This window comes from Macrobrachium rosenbergii, chromosome 44, assembly GCF_040412425.1.
Source record: "Macrobrachium rosenbergii isolate ZJJX-2024 chromosome 44, ASM4041242v1, whole genome shotgun sequence".
Classification (NCBI taxonomy): domain Eukaryota; kingdom Metazoa; phylum Arthropoda; class Malacostraca; order Decapoda; family Palaemonidae; genus Macrobrachium; species Macrobrachium rosenbergii.
Genome location: NC_089784.1, coordinates 10,909,462 through 10,927,299, shown reverse-complemented (window position 1 = coordinate 10,927,299; position 17,838 = coordinate 10,909,462). Strand labels below are relative to the sequence as shown.

The 17,838-nt window shown below is 34.9% G+C and overlaps 1 protein-coding gene across 1 annotated transcript in view; it reads left to right on the top strand.

Annotated features, from left to right (window-relative positions):
• The window catches only part of LOC136829335 (potassium voltage-gated channel subfamily H member 2-like), a 725,046-nt gene that overhangs the window by 637,018 nt on the left and 70,190 nt on the right, over positions 1-17,838 (top strand). The window lies entirely within an intron of this gene.

The window sequence follows — 17,838 nt, the reverse complement described above, 5'->3', positions numbered from 1 at the left end:
TCTTTAGACCGTATATTAGAATGGGTTTTAATTTTGTGTGGCAGATAAAAGAAATTCAACATGACGTGGAAGCTTGTTTGTTTTTGATATATAAATGAAGACTGTTGGCTTAGTGTTGATAGAATGAAAGAAGTTTGCCTAGAGAAGAAAATGGGTTTTCCTTGGTAATTGGGCTGTCTCAGGGAGAATCAGATGATTTGTTGGGGAAGGTTTGGACAGAAAAGGCGGTGATCATACAATCGGTGTTCTCGAATCTTTTATCTTACAATAACCTTTATACGATTGTTGTATTCAGCCTGGTGTTCCAGTGCCTTTGCTAGGTTGAATGCAGGCAAACTTACTGATTTTTTTATTGTTTTGTTCTACTGTATATTAGTGACAGTACGAATACTACCACTTATAATAATAATTACAGTTGTTATTATAATTGTTACTGTTGTTTCTGCGCCACCCAGTTAATAAAGTCTTCTGTTACATATTTTAGTTTTTTGCTTTATTAACGAAGTAACAAAGAACGCGCAAGACAAAGTGGATGATTGAAAAACCCTTAAGCATTCTGCACAAATTTTATGGTCCCAACCGTAATTGAGTAGGTACTGAATTTAGCAGTGTCAAAAGTAGGCTCTGAAGTATGAACGTCATCTCACTCTGCTATTGGCCCTGCTGTATAAGTTTCCCACAGCTCTAAGCTAGTCTTGCTTTTCACAACTGTAGCCTGGTTGATCTCCTCAGGGTTGGCTGGGAGCTTCAAACATCTTGAAGGGATCTTTCCCGTAGGATGTGATCGTCCAGTAGGCTTTGTTCCTTGTGACAGTTTGCAGTAAAGTTGTTGGTGGCTGTGGTATTCCAGGATATCTTTCTGGTAGGCGTTCATATAGTTCTGTTGGTAGATGGTGTAAGTCACTTGTACTATACGTCTTTTGCGTGATGCACAGAGAAAGTTTTATTTTGCACTTCTCCATGTGACAGGTCACCCATAAGGAAATAAAGCACACTACCCAAATGCTGATTACTAATAGGGGTTCTGACAGCACCCAAGAGGCTATCTTCCTAGGCAAGTAGAGGTGGTGCCTATACTGACAAGTAGAGGTGGTGCCTATACTGAATGTAAAACCTTCCCCGAATGTTATGCAGCACACATCCATCCTGTTAAATAAAATGCAAACATATATCAGACAAAATCTCGAAGATATGACAGACACTAATAACTAGACCGGAGAACGGTGGTCTGGTTAAACTAAGATATACTTAACTTAGGCCGGAGAACGGTGCCTACAGGACCAAAGGGAAGACCCCAGGAAGACATGTAATGAGACCATCCAGCCCTTGGGTACTACGGGCTGCTGCTGCCTGCCCACAGTCCTCCCGAGAACCAACTCAATGCAGTACCCAATGGCAATGGTTATGTCATTTGTACAAAAGAGCGGAAACTTTACTCGTCACTACTTTGTGTCTAGAACACTCGTTGTAATGTCATAACTGGGGAAAACTACCAAATTGAGTCCATTTCTAAAGAAGTAACTTTGAATGTAGGACAAATACTTATGGGGCACCCCATGAGAGAGAGAGAAAATTAAAGAATAGAATAACATATACAAATAATGCAGCGATTATGCTTAATGAAACGTCCAAAGTATGTCTTTATCAAAATGATAATGATCATTTATACTGTATATACAGTATATGTTTAACTGTATATCTATTAAATTCCTCCTTAAGTTTAAGTTCGAAGTACATGAGGTGAGGATCACAGTGATACACATATTTTTTTACCTATTTTAGCCTCATTGAGTTGACTAGGAGCCAAAAACTTAGTTTTGGAGCTCTTTCCACCTTCATGGCTCTTCTTGTCATTATCACATATTTTTAAAGTACATGAGGTGAGGAGAAGCTGATACATAAAGTACATGAGGTGAGGATGTACACATTTATACTGTTTTTATAGTTGACTGCCAAAACGTGGTTTTGAAGCCTTTTCCACCTTGATGGCTCCTCTTGTCATTATGTTTAAAGATCGAGCAGATGCTGACAAAATATGAATGTGCTTTATACTGATTTTATATGTTGCAATATATATATATATATATATATATATATATATATATATATATATATATATATACATATACATATTCTAAATGTAGTGCCTGGTAAGTGAAATGAAATTCCCTTTGGTTTTCCGATGACTATTATGAGTTCGTAGCTATAATGATAAAATACAAATCAGATTAATTATTTCCGATAATAACTATCAGATAGGACTGAAGTAAGCGGCATTCTCTCTTTTTTTTTGTAGTAAAATAATTTCCCGTTGTTATTAACAGTAGAATTGTCAACTTCTAAGTATAGAACAGAAATATCCTTCCCTGAAACTCTCTTCATGTGATAATTTTACCTTCGTCTCTCTTTCATGTAAATAGAGGTAAATATATACTTGCGTTAATCAAGCGTACATTTGACATACATATATTATTATATTATATTATATATATATATATATATATATATATATATATATATATATATATATATATATATATATATGTATATATAGAGATAGATAGATGGATAGATAGAAACACCTGGAGGATATATATTATTAGAAAATGTGACCCCGGGGGTATATATTAGTAAGCTCATATATAGAAGAATATAGAAGATTATATATATATATATATATATATATATATATATATATATATATATATATATATATATATATATATATATATATATATATATATATATATATATATATATATATATATATATATACTGGCTGACCAACTAGCGCTGCCTGAAAAAACTCTGAATGGCATTCAATAATCTCTCTCTCTCTCTCTCTCTCTCTCTCTCTCTCTCTCTCTCTCTCTCTCTCTCATAGAATTCAACAACCTAAGACCGTGTATTCACGATCAAGTTTACCTATCATTTCTTCTGTCAGTTCATCGAAACTGCCGTTAAAACTTACGTGTAGACTACAGTTTTGCACGTGTGGACAGGTTTGCGCCAATTTCGTGACCGTTTTCTGCTGTATGAATAAATAATGTGTAGGTGTTATTCATTTCACTGTTAGAACTTTCAACTCTATTTGTAGGCCGTTATAAGTCCAAATCATACAATAAAAATCTGAAACAATATTTCCATGTGATACAAACAATTTGGTATAGGCCTAGGCCAATGATGTCATTTTATGATATGTGTTACTATAATGAAAGTAAATTTCATTGTCCAATTCATAAAAAAAACTGAACCATCCCCTCAGTTCTAATTTAAACTCATTCATTGTTATTGTATGAGAATAGACGTCTTTTTTTAATAAGAAATATTTAGTCCATAATCTGTTACGCCTTTTTATTTCTTTCCTGTTATTAAGTGAACTGCTGCAAGAGTTGGCCTTCCACCCCCTCATCATATTAAAAAAAAAAGTGACAAAACACTTTTCTATACGGCTAACTTCGTGATACGTATTTTTTATATTGGTTTTAGGGACGTTTTTAGCACAAATAAATTATGTCGTTATCTTTACAATGAAATTAAATTCTTAACGTAGAATTGTGTATAAAGTTACACGCACGGTATCTATAAACTTGGTCAATTCAAACAATAACGCAATCATGAATCAAACAAAATCCCCTCTTGGAGGAATGTTAGGCAATCTGTTATATTGTTAGAAATGAATATATATCATTCTAATATATAACCATAAAAACCCATAAACCCAGACAACTGAAGGAAAAGGTGACGTAAAAACGAAAATTTCATTTGTTTTCTCTGTGCTTGTATGTCTGTCACTGGGTAAGGGTTTGATTTTGAGTTAAAACCTTTCTGGAGTGACATGGAGGCCGTGTGCAAAATTTTGTCTGGGTCTGTCAAGCAGTTGGGATTTCTATAATGGACAAACAAATATACAAACATTCACTTTTATATATATAGATATATACATAATATATATAAAAATATATATAAATAATGTATATATAATATATATATATAATATAATATATATATATATATATATATATATATATATATATATATATATACATATACATATAATTTTAATTTCATTTTTCTGTGAAAAAGTGGAATATAAAATCAATTATTATTATAATGTTTTTGGGAAGTGCCGTCAGTGCACCTCACGCGGTGCAATTGCAGGTATTACTAAAGGTTCTTTGCAGCGTCCCCGCGGCCCCTAGTTGCAACGCCTTTCATTCCTTTTGCTGTACTCCATTCATATTCTTCTTCTTCCATCTTACTCTCCACCCTCTCCTAACAGTTGTTTCATAGCGCAACTGCTTTGAGGTTTTCCTTCTGTTATACCTTTCAAACCTTTTGACTCCCTTTTCTCTTCCACTGCTGAATGGCCTCATAGGTCTTAGCGCGTCGCCTTTGGCTTAAATTGTATATTCCACTCCATTCCATAATGATAGGGATATTCTTCACTGTATGACCCAGGGAATGACTTGCATATTCTGTGAAGACGCTGTCTGTTAGTAATTATTAACATGGTTACTCATTTTGTAAAGCTGCTTTCTCATCCTCGAAGCCTAAGAGATTGGTCATGCAATAAGTATCCCGATTCTCATATAACTGTTAATCTTATTTGCCTCTTAAACTTTTGTCGGCAGTTTTATGTATATATAAATATATTATAAATATTTATATATATACACACATATATGTATGTATGTATGTATGTATGTATATATATGTATACATATATATATATATATATATATATATATATATATATACATATATATATATATATATATATATATATATATATATATATATATATATATATATATATATATATATATATATATACGCGCGCTAATACGCGCATACTCATAAGGAATTGTGTGGAATACGTATTTTATAAGATTTTCATTGTAAATTCACGAGTAAATAACTGTACTCAGGCACTTCTGAATATTTTTATTCAAGTGGATATGTGTATTCTCTCTTAATTTCAAATTTTCTAAGCCTAAGACAGAACTCTTTCCATGTCCATACTTCCTCATCTCGATTTTCATCTTGCTAAGCTGTGCCCATTTCAGTGAACAGTTTATGGAAATGAGAATAAATTTTCTTCACGTTCCCGTTTTATTTCTCTTGCTTGACTTCGTAACCCTTTCATAAAGTGAACCCCCGTCCCACGTTTAATGTCCGTAGATGTTGTAATGGTTTGGCTTTTGAAGAATTTTCCTTGGTGCTTGTTTATCCTTTTCTAATTCACGTTCTCTCTTTACAAGGTGCTAGTGGTGAATACCCTCGCCACGAAAAGATATGGCATTTAAAGTTTTAACAGTTATTTTGTGCATGTACTACAGATTTCTGTTTAGAATTTCGTGTAGGTTCTAGGTTTTCATCTTAATGCTCTCTTTCTTGCAGAAGAATATTTGGAAGCGGTTGACACCTCATCGTCTTTATCTCTAAACAGTCGTATGTAATCTCAAATCAGGATTATTTTTATGTGCTAAATCTAGAGAGCTGGTTGGCTGTAGGTACTAATATTGTGTAGTTGACGGGACCTGTTCCCTTATGGTTTTTATATTACTTTTATATTTTATTTTACACATTTTTACATTCACAGTAGTTTTTATTAGATGATTTGTGTTTTTATGCTGAGTCACTAATTTAGCCACCCAGTTGAGATATTTTGACATAACATGGCGCAATAACTATTTAGTGATACTGTTTTGAGCATAGGTAGCAGCACTAATGCTATAGAGTTTTACAAAAATAACGTGATTATTTATAAGAACAAGGGAAGCTTGGATTTTTCTTAGAACACTATTACCGTATAGATGTCCTCTTCAGGTTATAAACTTTTAGAGGGTATAGATTGTAAAAACATGAAGGTTGATCCCACTCGGTGTTAACTTTCCACTATTCTTGAACGTAAAAATAGTTTGTCCTCATTTTTGTTTCTCAGTGATATGGTGAAACTTCTGGGACAGCATGGAGATTTTTTTTTCTGATTGCTTTAACCCGAAGTGAAACATTTGATCGTTCCTCTGAGTCCCCCCCCCCCCCATCCCTCACCCCTTCAGTTTCAACAAGCAGTTATTTATGTTTCCCTCTTTGGTGAGATGAAACGCTAAGATTGCATCCCACGTTGATCAGTGTTAACACTTTCTTCTACGTCGCATGATCCCCTTCGTTCCTCGCTTTTTTTTTCCAGTGATTAGAGGTCAGACTACAGCCGCCTTCAAGATTTCGTGCTGTGTATATTTTCATTGATTAGAATATCTGGGTAATTCCGATTCTCATAAAATCTGCTGAACTGTATTTATGTTAAATCTGTCTATAGTACTGACTGACTGACTTGCTCTGATGATCGAACAAAATATCATGCGGTGCCACTCATAAATAACAGAGATATAATGTACTATACTGGTTTATAAGAACATTTTCAATGGATTCTCTAATTTTTGCTTTACTATTGGTAAACAAATGAATATTTTGTATGTGTGTTAAATTTCATGTCTTTGAATTTAGATGGCAAAGTGACTAAATATGTCTCCAACTTTTGTGAGTGTAAACCTTAATTGTTTAACATTTTGCATGCTCACTTCTTTCAAGACAGATTTGTTTACGTAAAGCTAGAGATAATTTGGAAAATGGCATAGTTCTCGGTTTTCCTATCACTGAAATTTCATCTCGCTAAAATTGAACCAATTTCCTATTAAAGAACAAAGTTGCACAGTATTTTGGTAATTGGGTATTACATTACCATAGCTGTAACGCTCTGTGTAGACGGCAGAGGATTTAAGCCTTACCCAGCCATTATCACTGATACTTTTAAGGAATTTTAATGCCTGTGACCATTTCCTATTTGCCTTTTTTCTGTGTCCTTATGTGCAAAAGGTTAGCTGTCTGGAGAGTGAAGTCATTGTTCTTCATGCCTACGTTTACTTTTAGTGTTTGGAAGTATGTTTTTCCCTTTCGTTCATTGAAAAATGTTTTTTTTATATTAATTTTCTTTCTTTACGGTAGTATTGCCTAAGTTGTTTAAAGATTCTGTAGTTCGCATGACTGAGTGCGTTTTTTTTTTTTTTTTTTTTTTTTTTTTTTTTTCATTTTTGAAAATTTTCGCCTACCACGTTCATGGACCTTCGTGAAAACGTATTCTGTAGAAGTGAAGGAATATGAGTATTTTTGGTTTAAATTAACGAGTTCTGAGAAAATTCTCATCGAACGAATGAAGCACATAAATCGTATGTCAAATGTAAAGTAAAACACATGATAGTCAAACTAATGACTGCGATGTCGTTTTTACTCGATGATTTTTTTCCTTTCTTTTCTGTTTTTCATGTATTTTGATTCACTGATAGTGAGACGCATTACAAGAAAATAAGCATGATCATATGTGAAATCTGGAATTCTGTTCTCTTTCGTTTTCCCGTATTACCTCGATTTTCCTGGATTTCCAAGACAAATTGACTGCTAGTAAAAGAACTATTAACAGCCGTGTATATTTTGCGATTCCTTTCTTCTTCTTATAGTGGCCAAGCCAAAAGTTGGCTTTTATGTGTCTGTTTGTATACTGCTCATAAAGAGTTGAATAGCTTCGATCAGTCCAGGAACGTCCACGAATAAAGATTTTCCCGAGAAGTCTTTGCCTCACGAAAAAATGGACCCCAGTGTAAATATTGAAATGAAATTCATTCTGGTTTTGTCCGGTTGTTAGGAATTCTACAAAATGAAGAAAATTGAATGAAGTGTTTTACTAAAGACTTCTGGAGCCTGCCTTCATTTTTTAGTAAGAAGAAAAAGGTTAAACTCCAACAATAGAACGGTTAGATGGATGAAGAAAGATCCATCTAACCGTATCTTTACCTTTATTAGCAATTCAAGGGTAAAAGGATAAAAAATCACTTACTGCAAGGAAAATTATTTTCACTGTTCCATGTTGTGTCAGTAGTCTGCTGGCTGAATAACAGTACTATAAGAACTTTTAATTTTAACTACTAGTTAGTGAAAAACTGTCCCACAGGTGATAAAATTCTCATGGCTTCAGAGAAATAAAACTTAATATTGCGGAAGATACATACCAGAATGTGTTTGCCTTTTTCATAACGACAAATGAATACAATTTCTTCTGTTTATAGTATATGTTGCAGAAGCGTAAATTAACGTTGTGTTGTCAAATAAATATTTTCATTCGAGAAAAAATTTTGAGTATAGCATAAGAATCCCATTGTTCCCTTTGATAGCCGAACTTAATATGATAAATTTTGACGAAGAATTTGACCTATCAATGAACACAAAACTAGTTCAAAGATGATAATGCTAAGGACGTTTTCTCTTTCCATGATTATAGCTGGGAATATTCAACAATTTTCCTAACAAAGAAAATCATGCTTCTCGTAATCTCTTTCAAGTTTGAGAGAGCCTAAAGAGGAGTGTAAATATCTTTGGTGAATTAACGGTCGACCATAGACAAAACAAGACAAGAGTCGTGATATTTATCCTTTGACAGCTGAAGTAAGATGAACCCTTGTGGCAAAATATGCCAATAGCATCAGCCGACTCATATACCTACTCATCAGCAACATTTGGTGCCCCTCCAACACGCAGGCGCCACTCGCCTGCAGTCTCGTGCCCTTTAGTTCTTATTTTTTGTCAATCATTTAACACAGCACTCACTACGGGTCCCTCACGTCTTTCGTAGCAACATTATTTTCCAAAATGCAGTTTAACCAGTAACAAATACGTGCGACCTCTCCTCTCTACCGCACTCTAGTATATTTAAAACCCCAAGACCAAACAAAAGGCTTGAGAAATTGAAGAAATTATGTAGAATAATTAAACTGTGGGACTGTGAAATTAATCATGTAGGAATTCTGGTAAATTTCAAAAGCGATTTTTATGGTTCTCATTGTATAAGTCATTTGCAAAGATTTTAATTATCCGAGCTGTACAGTGTAGTTGTATAGAATCAGTAATCATTTCACAGTACGCATTCATATTGAACTCGCTTTCCTCCGTGAGTCATTCAAGCAGCGAACCATAAGTACGTTTGAATTACTATTTTCTTGGAAAACGAATTCGTCATTGCAGCGAAAACAGCCCGTTAGTATAATTTCTTTTCAGCCGTAAATCAGTTTTGAACATTCATTCGAGATGTTTAACCATCTGCGTTGCCGAATCTTGTTTTTATATATTTTTTATATATTTTTTGGTGTATCTTTTAATCTTGTTTTTAATAATTCATTTTTCAAGGTTTCTTTGTGTGCTTAAGTATTCAAATTCTTCAGATGGCTAACCTCCTTCTCTGGATGTAGAATAGATGTTTTTGCTATTGTTGTTGTCAAGGTCGGTGTATTTAGTTTTTGCATTTGTTCGTTTGTTGTTGTTCCTTACAGTGTATCCCAGCGACCCATCCCAGCCTGGCCTCAGTGGAAAGCTCAGACCTCACACCCTCGACAACCTTAACCCAGGTAATCCTTGACTCCTGACTGCGTAGCGCTGTTGATTTTTCCTCTCTCTCTCTCTCTCTCTCTCTCTCTCTCTCTCTCTCTCTCTCTCTCTCTCTCTCTCTATGAAAAGACTGTTCGGTGTGATTTTTGTTTTCTTTTACTACCATGCATTTATTGTGTCTTGCAGAGTCAAGGTGTGTGTGTCTAGTTTGTTTTGTACAATTATTAGTTTCCAATATCCATATCACAGGTATGGAACAAATTTAAAACAAGGAAAGACATTGATGCTTTGGTGTATTGTTGCGAACCTAAACACAGGGTATTGAATGTAACGGCTTTCGGTATCTAGTGTAGACTCCTTTTTTTGTTTGTTGGTTGGGGAAAGTTTTGTATTAATCCTTTTTTTTCAGTAATCCTAGTGTAGGATCAGTATTACTCATGCCTATTAAGTGTGCTTGTATTTCTTTGTAAGTAATTAGCTTGTCAGTGAGGATTGTTACAAACAAACTTCGGTGTATTCTGCGTGGCATCACTTTCATTTTGAAGCTAAAATGCTTTTTCACGGGTTAGAAAGTTACTCAAGCTCGGCATACAAATCAGCACTAATTGTAGAAAGTGTGAGCTGAAGCTCAGGTATTCTTCTTCATTAATATAGCAATAGGTGTATCGACTCTCCAGTATTGAGATTTATCGATATAATGTTTCGCAAAGTATTCCTATTGGTACAGCTGCAAGTTTTGCTGCTTTTGTCTGTTGTATATTCCAAGTGTTTGTGGCATTTCAGGTTGACTGTGTCCTAGAGGTTTAACCACTGCTTTTGCTTTTCAAAGGTTCCTTATTAACTCATAGTCAATGTATTCAGCAGATAATTTCAAGGATGTTACCACGGGAATTCGGTAAAGAAAAAAGCTCAGTGTCATTTCTGTTGATGGGTGATATTTGATTTTACAAAACGGTATTAAAAGATTATCAAAACTGTATTAAAAGAATAATCCGCTTTCGACGAGCAAGGACAGTATTTTTTGGCACATGAAAGTACATAGTTTTTTTTTTCATCACACTGCAGTAGTAGAATATTTAGATAACCTTCTGTATTAGTTATTCACTTATAGTTTGTCGTTCTATCTCATTATTTACTTATAGTGTATTTTGGTAAGTCTATATGCTGTTTTTTAATTTAGAAGTGACTGAAGTGATGCAAATTATTCATGCAACAGGTGTTACTAAAATATGGACAGGTATTACTTTAAAATTTAAAGATAAGGTAAAATCAACATTTATCTCAGGAACTTCATTATTAAGCATGTTTAATATCTTTGTGTTTCGTACATATGTAGGTAATCGTGCATTGCAAAGGATTTCTTTTGTGTGTGTATAAATTTTATCCATATACGCAATTTTCTTTCGAAGTGCATCTACATTATCTAATTAGGTCAACAAAGGCCAAATTATTTGTTCTCGTCCCAGATTCGTGAGTATTTGAGTTTCGTATTTTCAGAAGCTAGTAATAGTTGATGTTTGTACTCGCTAATTCAAACCCTGTGTTATATACAGTATATCGCGTATAAACTAAAGGCTATTATTATTGATGTATATTGTTTAGAAACATTTCGTTTTGTAGGAAAGTCCGTAAGCTTTCGCTGACTTGACGTCTGTGTAAACGGAAAGAAAATTTACTCTTTCATGTCAGTTTTCATAACGCATTGCGTTAATGACTTAAATGCATTTAGCATTTTTTTTTTTTTTTTTTTACATAATTTCACATTACACAGCTATCTGGGTAGTGGTTCTTTAGACCGTGCCATTATCAGTGGTTCTGATGATTAAAGAACAGTGATGCAAAATTTGGAGCCAAGAACGACACAAGGGTGGCCGTGATCAACTTTTTTACGTAATATATTGCACGTCAATAATTTACTTCTAAATTTTAGGCGCAATGGTAGGAACTGCGCAAAAAATGTTTGCTTGTTCAGTTCCCTGCGGATTGACATGCATTGACAAGTATATTGAGGTCATGTCACTTTTTTTTTTTTTAAATACGACCTGAGGATTGAAAAGTAATGATCTCTGTATTGCATTCATGCAATATTGTAATCTGCTTGGATTTGGTAGTAACCTACTGTCCATGAAGTTTAATATTTGGGAAATGAGAAGACAGAACATGACGTCACTTATCAAAAAAAAAAAAAGTTTTTCAGATGAAAATAAATTTGGTTGAGATTTGGGGAAATAGATCATGTTTCCTATTTGTTAAAAGCGGTCAGTGTTGACTGCATTAGTCACGTGTTTGAAAAAATGCAATTTCTTGACATCCAATTCGGCTGTACAGCTCATTCCTAGTTCGCCTGTGCTTTGCAACAGAGGAGCTATTGCTCTGTCCATGGCGTTGGCGTCGGTGTTCAGGCTGAAAGATTAGGTCCGTGGTAAGATATTGAAATAAATGAAGAAGTTGGTGTTTAGTTGTTTTTATTCATGTTTTAGTTTAACAGTTGTAATATCATACCTATTGTATGAATCATTTGTCCCCTATAGTACGAAACAAGGGTCAGGGCTCCATGTACATAATGAATTGATAAGGTCAAAGTTGAGACGTTAAGGTTTCAGTTGTTTAAAATCTAGTAATGCAATGTATCAAAGAAAGGTACCCATTAGTAGATTGCAAGAACTGTCATATCACCCCAGTTGAATGGAAGTGCTGTATTTGTTAACTACAGCTCAGTAAGATGAGTTCATGTGGAAGAAGTTCAATGATGTTGAATGATTTGCAAAGTTGTGTTTCGATGTGATGCAACCGACCATAGAGCAGTGAAGCATAGGAAGAAATGACAGTGCAATGCGTTTATTCATGGCTTCATCGTAAGCCTTCCTGTAAAATAGAATTGTCTAAATTTTTTATTATTGAACACTTTCATTATTTTACCGATTGCAGTACATTATTTGGTTAGTTTCAAATAATTAATATCATATTGTAAGAAGCATGAGCGACAGGCAGTTCCTCATTGGACGAATGGGTATCGTTCTCAGCCAGCACTCTGCTGGTCCCGCGTTCGATTCTCCGACCGGCCAATGAAGAATTAGAGGAATTTATTTCTGGTGATAGAAATTCACTTCTCGTTATAATGTGGTTCGGATTCCACAGTAAGCTGTAGGTCCCGTTGCTAGGTAACCAATTGGTTCTTAGCCATGTAAAATAAATCTAATCCTTCGGGCCAGCCCTAGGAGAGCTGTTAATCAGCTCAGTGGTCTGGTTAAACTAAGGTATACTTAACTTTGACAGGGAGGTGGTTGGGGGGAGGGGATGGCTGTGCTGAGTGTTCATACTTTGACTTATTATATATTTAAAAAATTGTATATTGTAGCGATTGCAGTAGGGCAGTGTGACAATTGAACAATTACATGGAGGAAAACGTTTGAGTAAGAAGACTGAGGCGCAGGGGGTTGTACCCGGTGTTCGTACTTTGATTTTATATTTATATTTATTATCAAAAGTTTTTATTTTAGCGATTACAGTCAGTTTTGATAATTATTTACAAGGTTTGTACAGGATTCACAAGATTTAAATAGTATTATATTGTACAGTAGATATATTGCAAAGAGAGAAAGAGGTTTAAAATGTAAAGCAAGCAGCTACAAGCATGATACTGAAATATTTGTTCAGCGGGGAAGTGAGAGAAAACTTGCATGTACATATCATTAATATTGAGATTTTAGTTATTTTGTTTTTATTTACTGAACGCTGTACTGTTTAATGTTTGAATCTACAGTACTTGTACATATTTATTAATCACTTGTCTCTGGTCAGACTTAAAGCTAATGAACCATCTGTTGGGTAATCAGGTAACTGTCTAGATTGAGATATTTTTCGTGGCAGTTGAGCGCTGGGTAACTTTAACTCCTACATTAACTCCTCGACTTGTAATTACCAGTGTAAGCAGCTTAATTATCATTATAAAGTATAAATTTCAAAAGATACGAATTGTGCAGTAGAAAGCTTCTTACAACGCCTATGACCCAAATATCAGGTTAAAAACATTTGAACAGGAAGGGGGATGATATGGCTGGAACAGAATTCCCATTCTACATTCTACCATCTACGAATCAGCCATCTCAGGGTAGACAGTGATCGGTTTTTTAAAAAAATCTCACCGATCAGCAAGATTACTGTGATATATCGGGTATCCTAGAAAATTACGGCCCATATCTGTGGTTTTAATACTCTTTGGGAATCCTGCTCATCAAATTTTTATGTAGGAAAAAGGTGTAGCGTTAGAAAAAATTGCTGGTGTAACAGTTGGATGAAAAATGGCTTCCTTAACGATCTCCAGTCTTCTTCCACATTAACTTCTTTCAGACCTTCTTTCCTGCTGCATGAAGTGAGAAAAAGTTGAGAAAAGGTTCAAGAGTTCCCTACCTGCTGACATAGTATCTCTGTCTCTCTCTCTCTCTCTCTCATAGCATTTTCTGGAATTAGATCGACATTTACACAATTGAAGTGAAGTATTCTCTGGAAAACTTATTTATGTGCATTCTTAAAGTCTTGGTTGTATTTTTTTGAAGGAAAGTGAAACGCACGCGACTTGCAAACAGTTAGGTAAAAAAAAAATTCATTATGACATTCAAACATACAAGTTTTTTTTGTTTGATCTCCGTTTTCTCCTTAGTTGATGTTAGCTGCTGATTATAAAGTAACTATAATATATGCGTTAATTATACTGTTGAGTAGGATGTGTCATACTACGCGGTGGTTCGTTTCATTCTGGAAGCCTTTTGTTCTTAGTTGGAAGTTTTCACTTTCATGAAGTCACAGAAGCAAGGTTCAAAGCGCAAAAAATTTATAATAGTAAGGTTATTCTCTCTCTCTCTCTCTCTCTCTCTCTCTCTCTCTCTCTCTCTCTCTCTCTCTCTCTCTCTCTCTCTCTCCGGAGAAAACCCATCATATAAGGCTGTACCGAAGTTTTATAAGTTTTATATTAAGTTATCTCATGAAAATACGGCTGCTGAGTGGCGGATGGACCCCTTTCATTAGCCTCTTCATATCCCGGCAAAGAAGGCCCATTAGCAGTCCATTGAACCCCTCTTCACACACTGTCATTCGCCTCTATTTTGCACACGCGCCTAGACGTTAGGGCTCTTCATGTCCGTCTTGTAGCAGGACTGAGCCATCTCAAAACGCACTGATCCATCCTTTCACTTATGCAAATTTTTTTTATGACTAATGCATTTCCCACCCTCTCAGTTTTTACAACATGTACTGTGCACATAGTTAATTTCAAAATCAACATTTTTCTTTCATTCGTGTTCAACATCCATTCTTCAGTTTTATAAAGGAGAGTTAGCTGAACATTCCCTTCATGCATCCCTCGTCTTGGCTTCTGTAGATAACCCTGAGTCTCTGCTACCTCTATGTTATATTTCGTTTTATTTTAGCTAAGTAGTTTTCGTGGAGACATTCTGGGCAAAGGTAAATGGAAACAGTGCCTACGTATTCAGCGAGTCAGTGCTGACGAAGACCGTGGCGTCAGCCTGGCTTCTCATGGAGTGATGCGCTGGCTATGTCAACAGAAGTCAAGTTCCGGTTAGAGCGTTCATTCGTTCGCTTTCATGGGAGTGTCATAGAAGGTGTGAATAATTCAGTTTGAGTACAGGTTAGACATTTCAGCATTAGATACCTTTGTGCTCAGATCCGCTTCCCTGGAAGACTCTGTGACTGCTTGTGAGGTGAACCGAAACTTTATTTTCAAAAAAACCTGAATGGGTTTAATTAACTAATTAACTTTGTTTAACATGTACTGATTCTTTGCGCCGGTTACCATGCTGAATATCTTTTTCACCATTTATTTTTATATGCTATGTCTCTTTGATTTTGATTTTTTGACCTTACCATGTTTAATTTTGTGCATTTCTTTTGGGGTTGGTAACGTGGAAAAACATCCCACATTTATTTCTTTCTGTGCCTGTTTTTAAAAGTTGGGTTTTTCCCTTTCTTTCCTCAGATGTATTGAATAGAGGTCAATATAAGTGGAGGGGAATGTGACTTATCATGACTACGGTCATGTTTGACTTATTTGACTATTTTGTTGCAAAGACTCAACTGGTGGACGTTGATAGCACTGTGTTATATTTTTTACTTGGTTAATTGGGTTAACAATTCTGGTATGCAGATATTCCCATTTCATTCCTATTTTGATTCCAATTTATTTACCATGTTAGACTACTGAGTAAACTATTTTTGTAGTCATGTTTTTGCTGTTCTTCCTTAGTTCAGTTAGTGACTTGGATAACGAGAGAGAGAGAGAGAGAGAGAGAGAGAGAGAGAGAGAGAGAGAGAGAGAGAGAGAGAGAGAATGCCTTACCCAGTGCGCAAGCTGACCATTGCTACCATGGTATCTTTGAGATATAAGTCGATTATGACATTGATCTTATAACAGATGTGGAAGAAAGTTATAACCATATCTGACCTTGTGTAACAGGGTATAATAGTTATATATATATATATATATATATATATATATATATATATATATATATATATATATATATATATATATATATGTGTATGTGTATATGTATGCATGTATGTATATACACATAGCTCTGCCTATATATCTTGCGTTCAACTTCAAGACTTTTCCCCTAACAGAGGGTGTCTCCCAAGTAAAGAAGGGATAATGCATGCATGCATATATATATATATATATATATATATATATATATATATATATATATATATATATATATATATATGAGTGATGTTAAGTTTCCTATAATGTTTTAATCTTTTAATGATGAGTTTCGTCTTCTCATCTGGAATGCGGAAAATTTGGCCCAAGTTCGTTTAGAGTTACGCTTGTTCCTTTCGCTCTCAGGAAATAAAATGCTCCTTTTTTATGTTTTTTACAATGGTTTCAGTTTTTCTTGCTGACGTGTAAACGATTCCATTTTGAGTCGAAAAATGACAAATGTAATTGGCTTGTTGCGTTTCTTACGTCGTTGTTTATGTGCCGCTAGAACTTTGTGTGTGTGTAAGACGCATATTTTTCTTAAGGCTGTCTGTTAGATTATCTGTAGTTATGTGAACATGTTCAATTTTTTTTAGACATGCAGAGGCCGTGTTTACCATATATATTTTTACCATTAAGCTGCTTCTACTAACAGACGGTTGTTCTAGAGAAAAAAATATGACATTTGTTACTGCTTCATTCATACTTTAACTGTTGAACCTAAGATGAACCCTCTGTGCTGGAAACCTGCACAGCGTGATATATAAAACACACACACATATACAGTATATACATATATATATATATATATATATATATATATATATATATATATATATATATATATATATATATATATTTATATATATATATATGTGCACACAATTCTTTTTCACCAATCTTTATTTTGCAGTTAATTTTCTTGATGCTTTCTATACTCAGAGATGTACAGTATATTATAAACTCCAACTTTGAAAAGTGCGTGTAAATCGATCTATTTTCTTAAAAAAAAAAGTACCCGACGGTGTCACCTGGGTTCCAGGGTTACCGGAAGAGTTGGAAGGCCCAGACCTGCCTGGAAGAGAATTGTGAGGAGATAAGCTTGAGACGAGTGGAGATTTGTAGAAGATAAAGCACGGGGAAGACGTTATACCATCAGAAAGTGTTAAGAGATCGGAAGCACCCTATTTAGGCTCGATTAGAAATTGGTTTCGATTTACATTCCATAAATTACATACAGCCGTAGACCTTTATACCAAGGCGGATTGAAAATTATTAGTTATAATAAAGTTGTTAGTATTTCTGTTATCATCGTCACTGTGAATCAGTACAGCCTACACACCAGTTATATGTATACGATTTTCTGTATCTAAACGTCCAAGTAAAATAAATGTTTGATAGTTTCTTGAAATTAAAGTAGCGCAGTACAGATCTGCAGTATGGAATCAAGGTTTAATGTCCGCGAGCTATCCATATAACATCTCTGAAAGGCACGCACATTCACACGTAGCGATTGAAAAGGCTATTTCTTTACCAAGCTAGATTCCGCAGTCTAAAATCCCGTGGGAAAAAATGGAAACGAAATTGACGAGAAGTAGACTAAACAAGAAACGAAAGTAACCCTTTTTTTTATGTCAGTTTTCGCCACACAGAAAAAGGAACGATATGACGCAAGTTGAAGCGAATGACCTCTGTTAACATGAGAGTCCAAGAGTGCAACGTCCAGAGCATAGCATCTGCTTTTGCCGAGAGGTTAATGGATGGCAAAAATGAAAGCTTTCTACTTTTTGCGACTGCTGCATCTTTTCCCTGACATATTAGCCAAAGGAAGATAAAATATGACGTTGTTAACGCGATATCTCAGGGGATGAAGCGCTATCATTTTTCAGGCGCCGTCACTG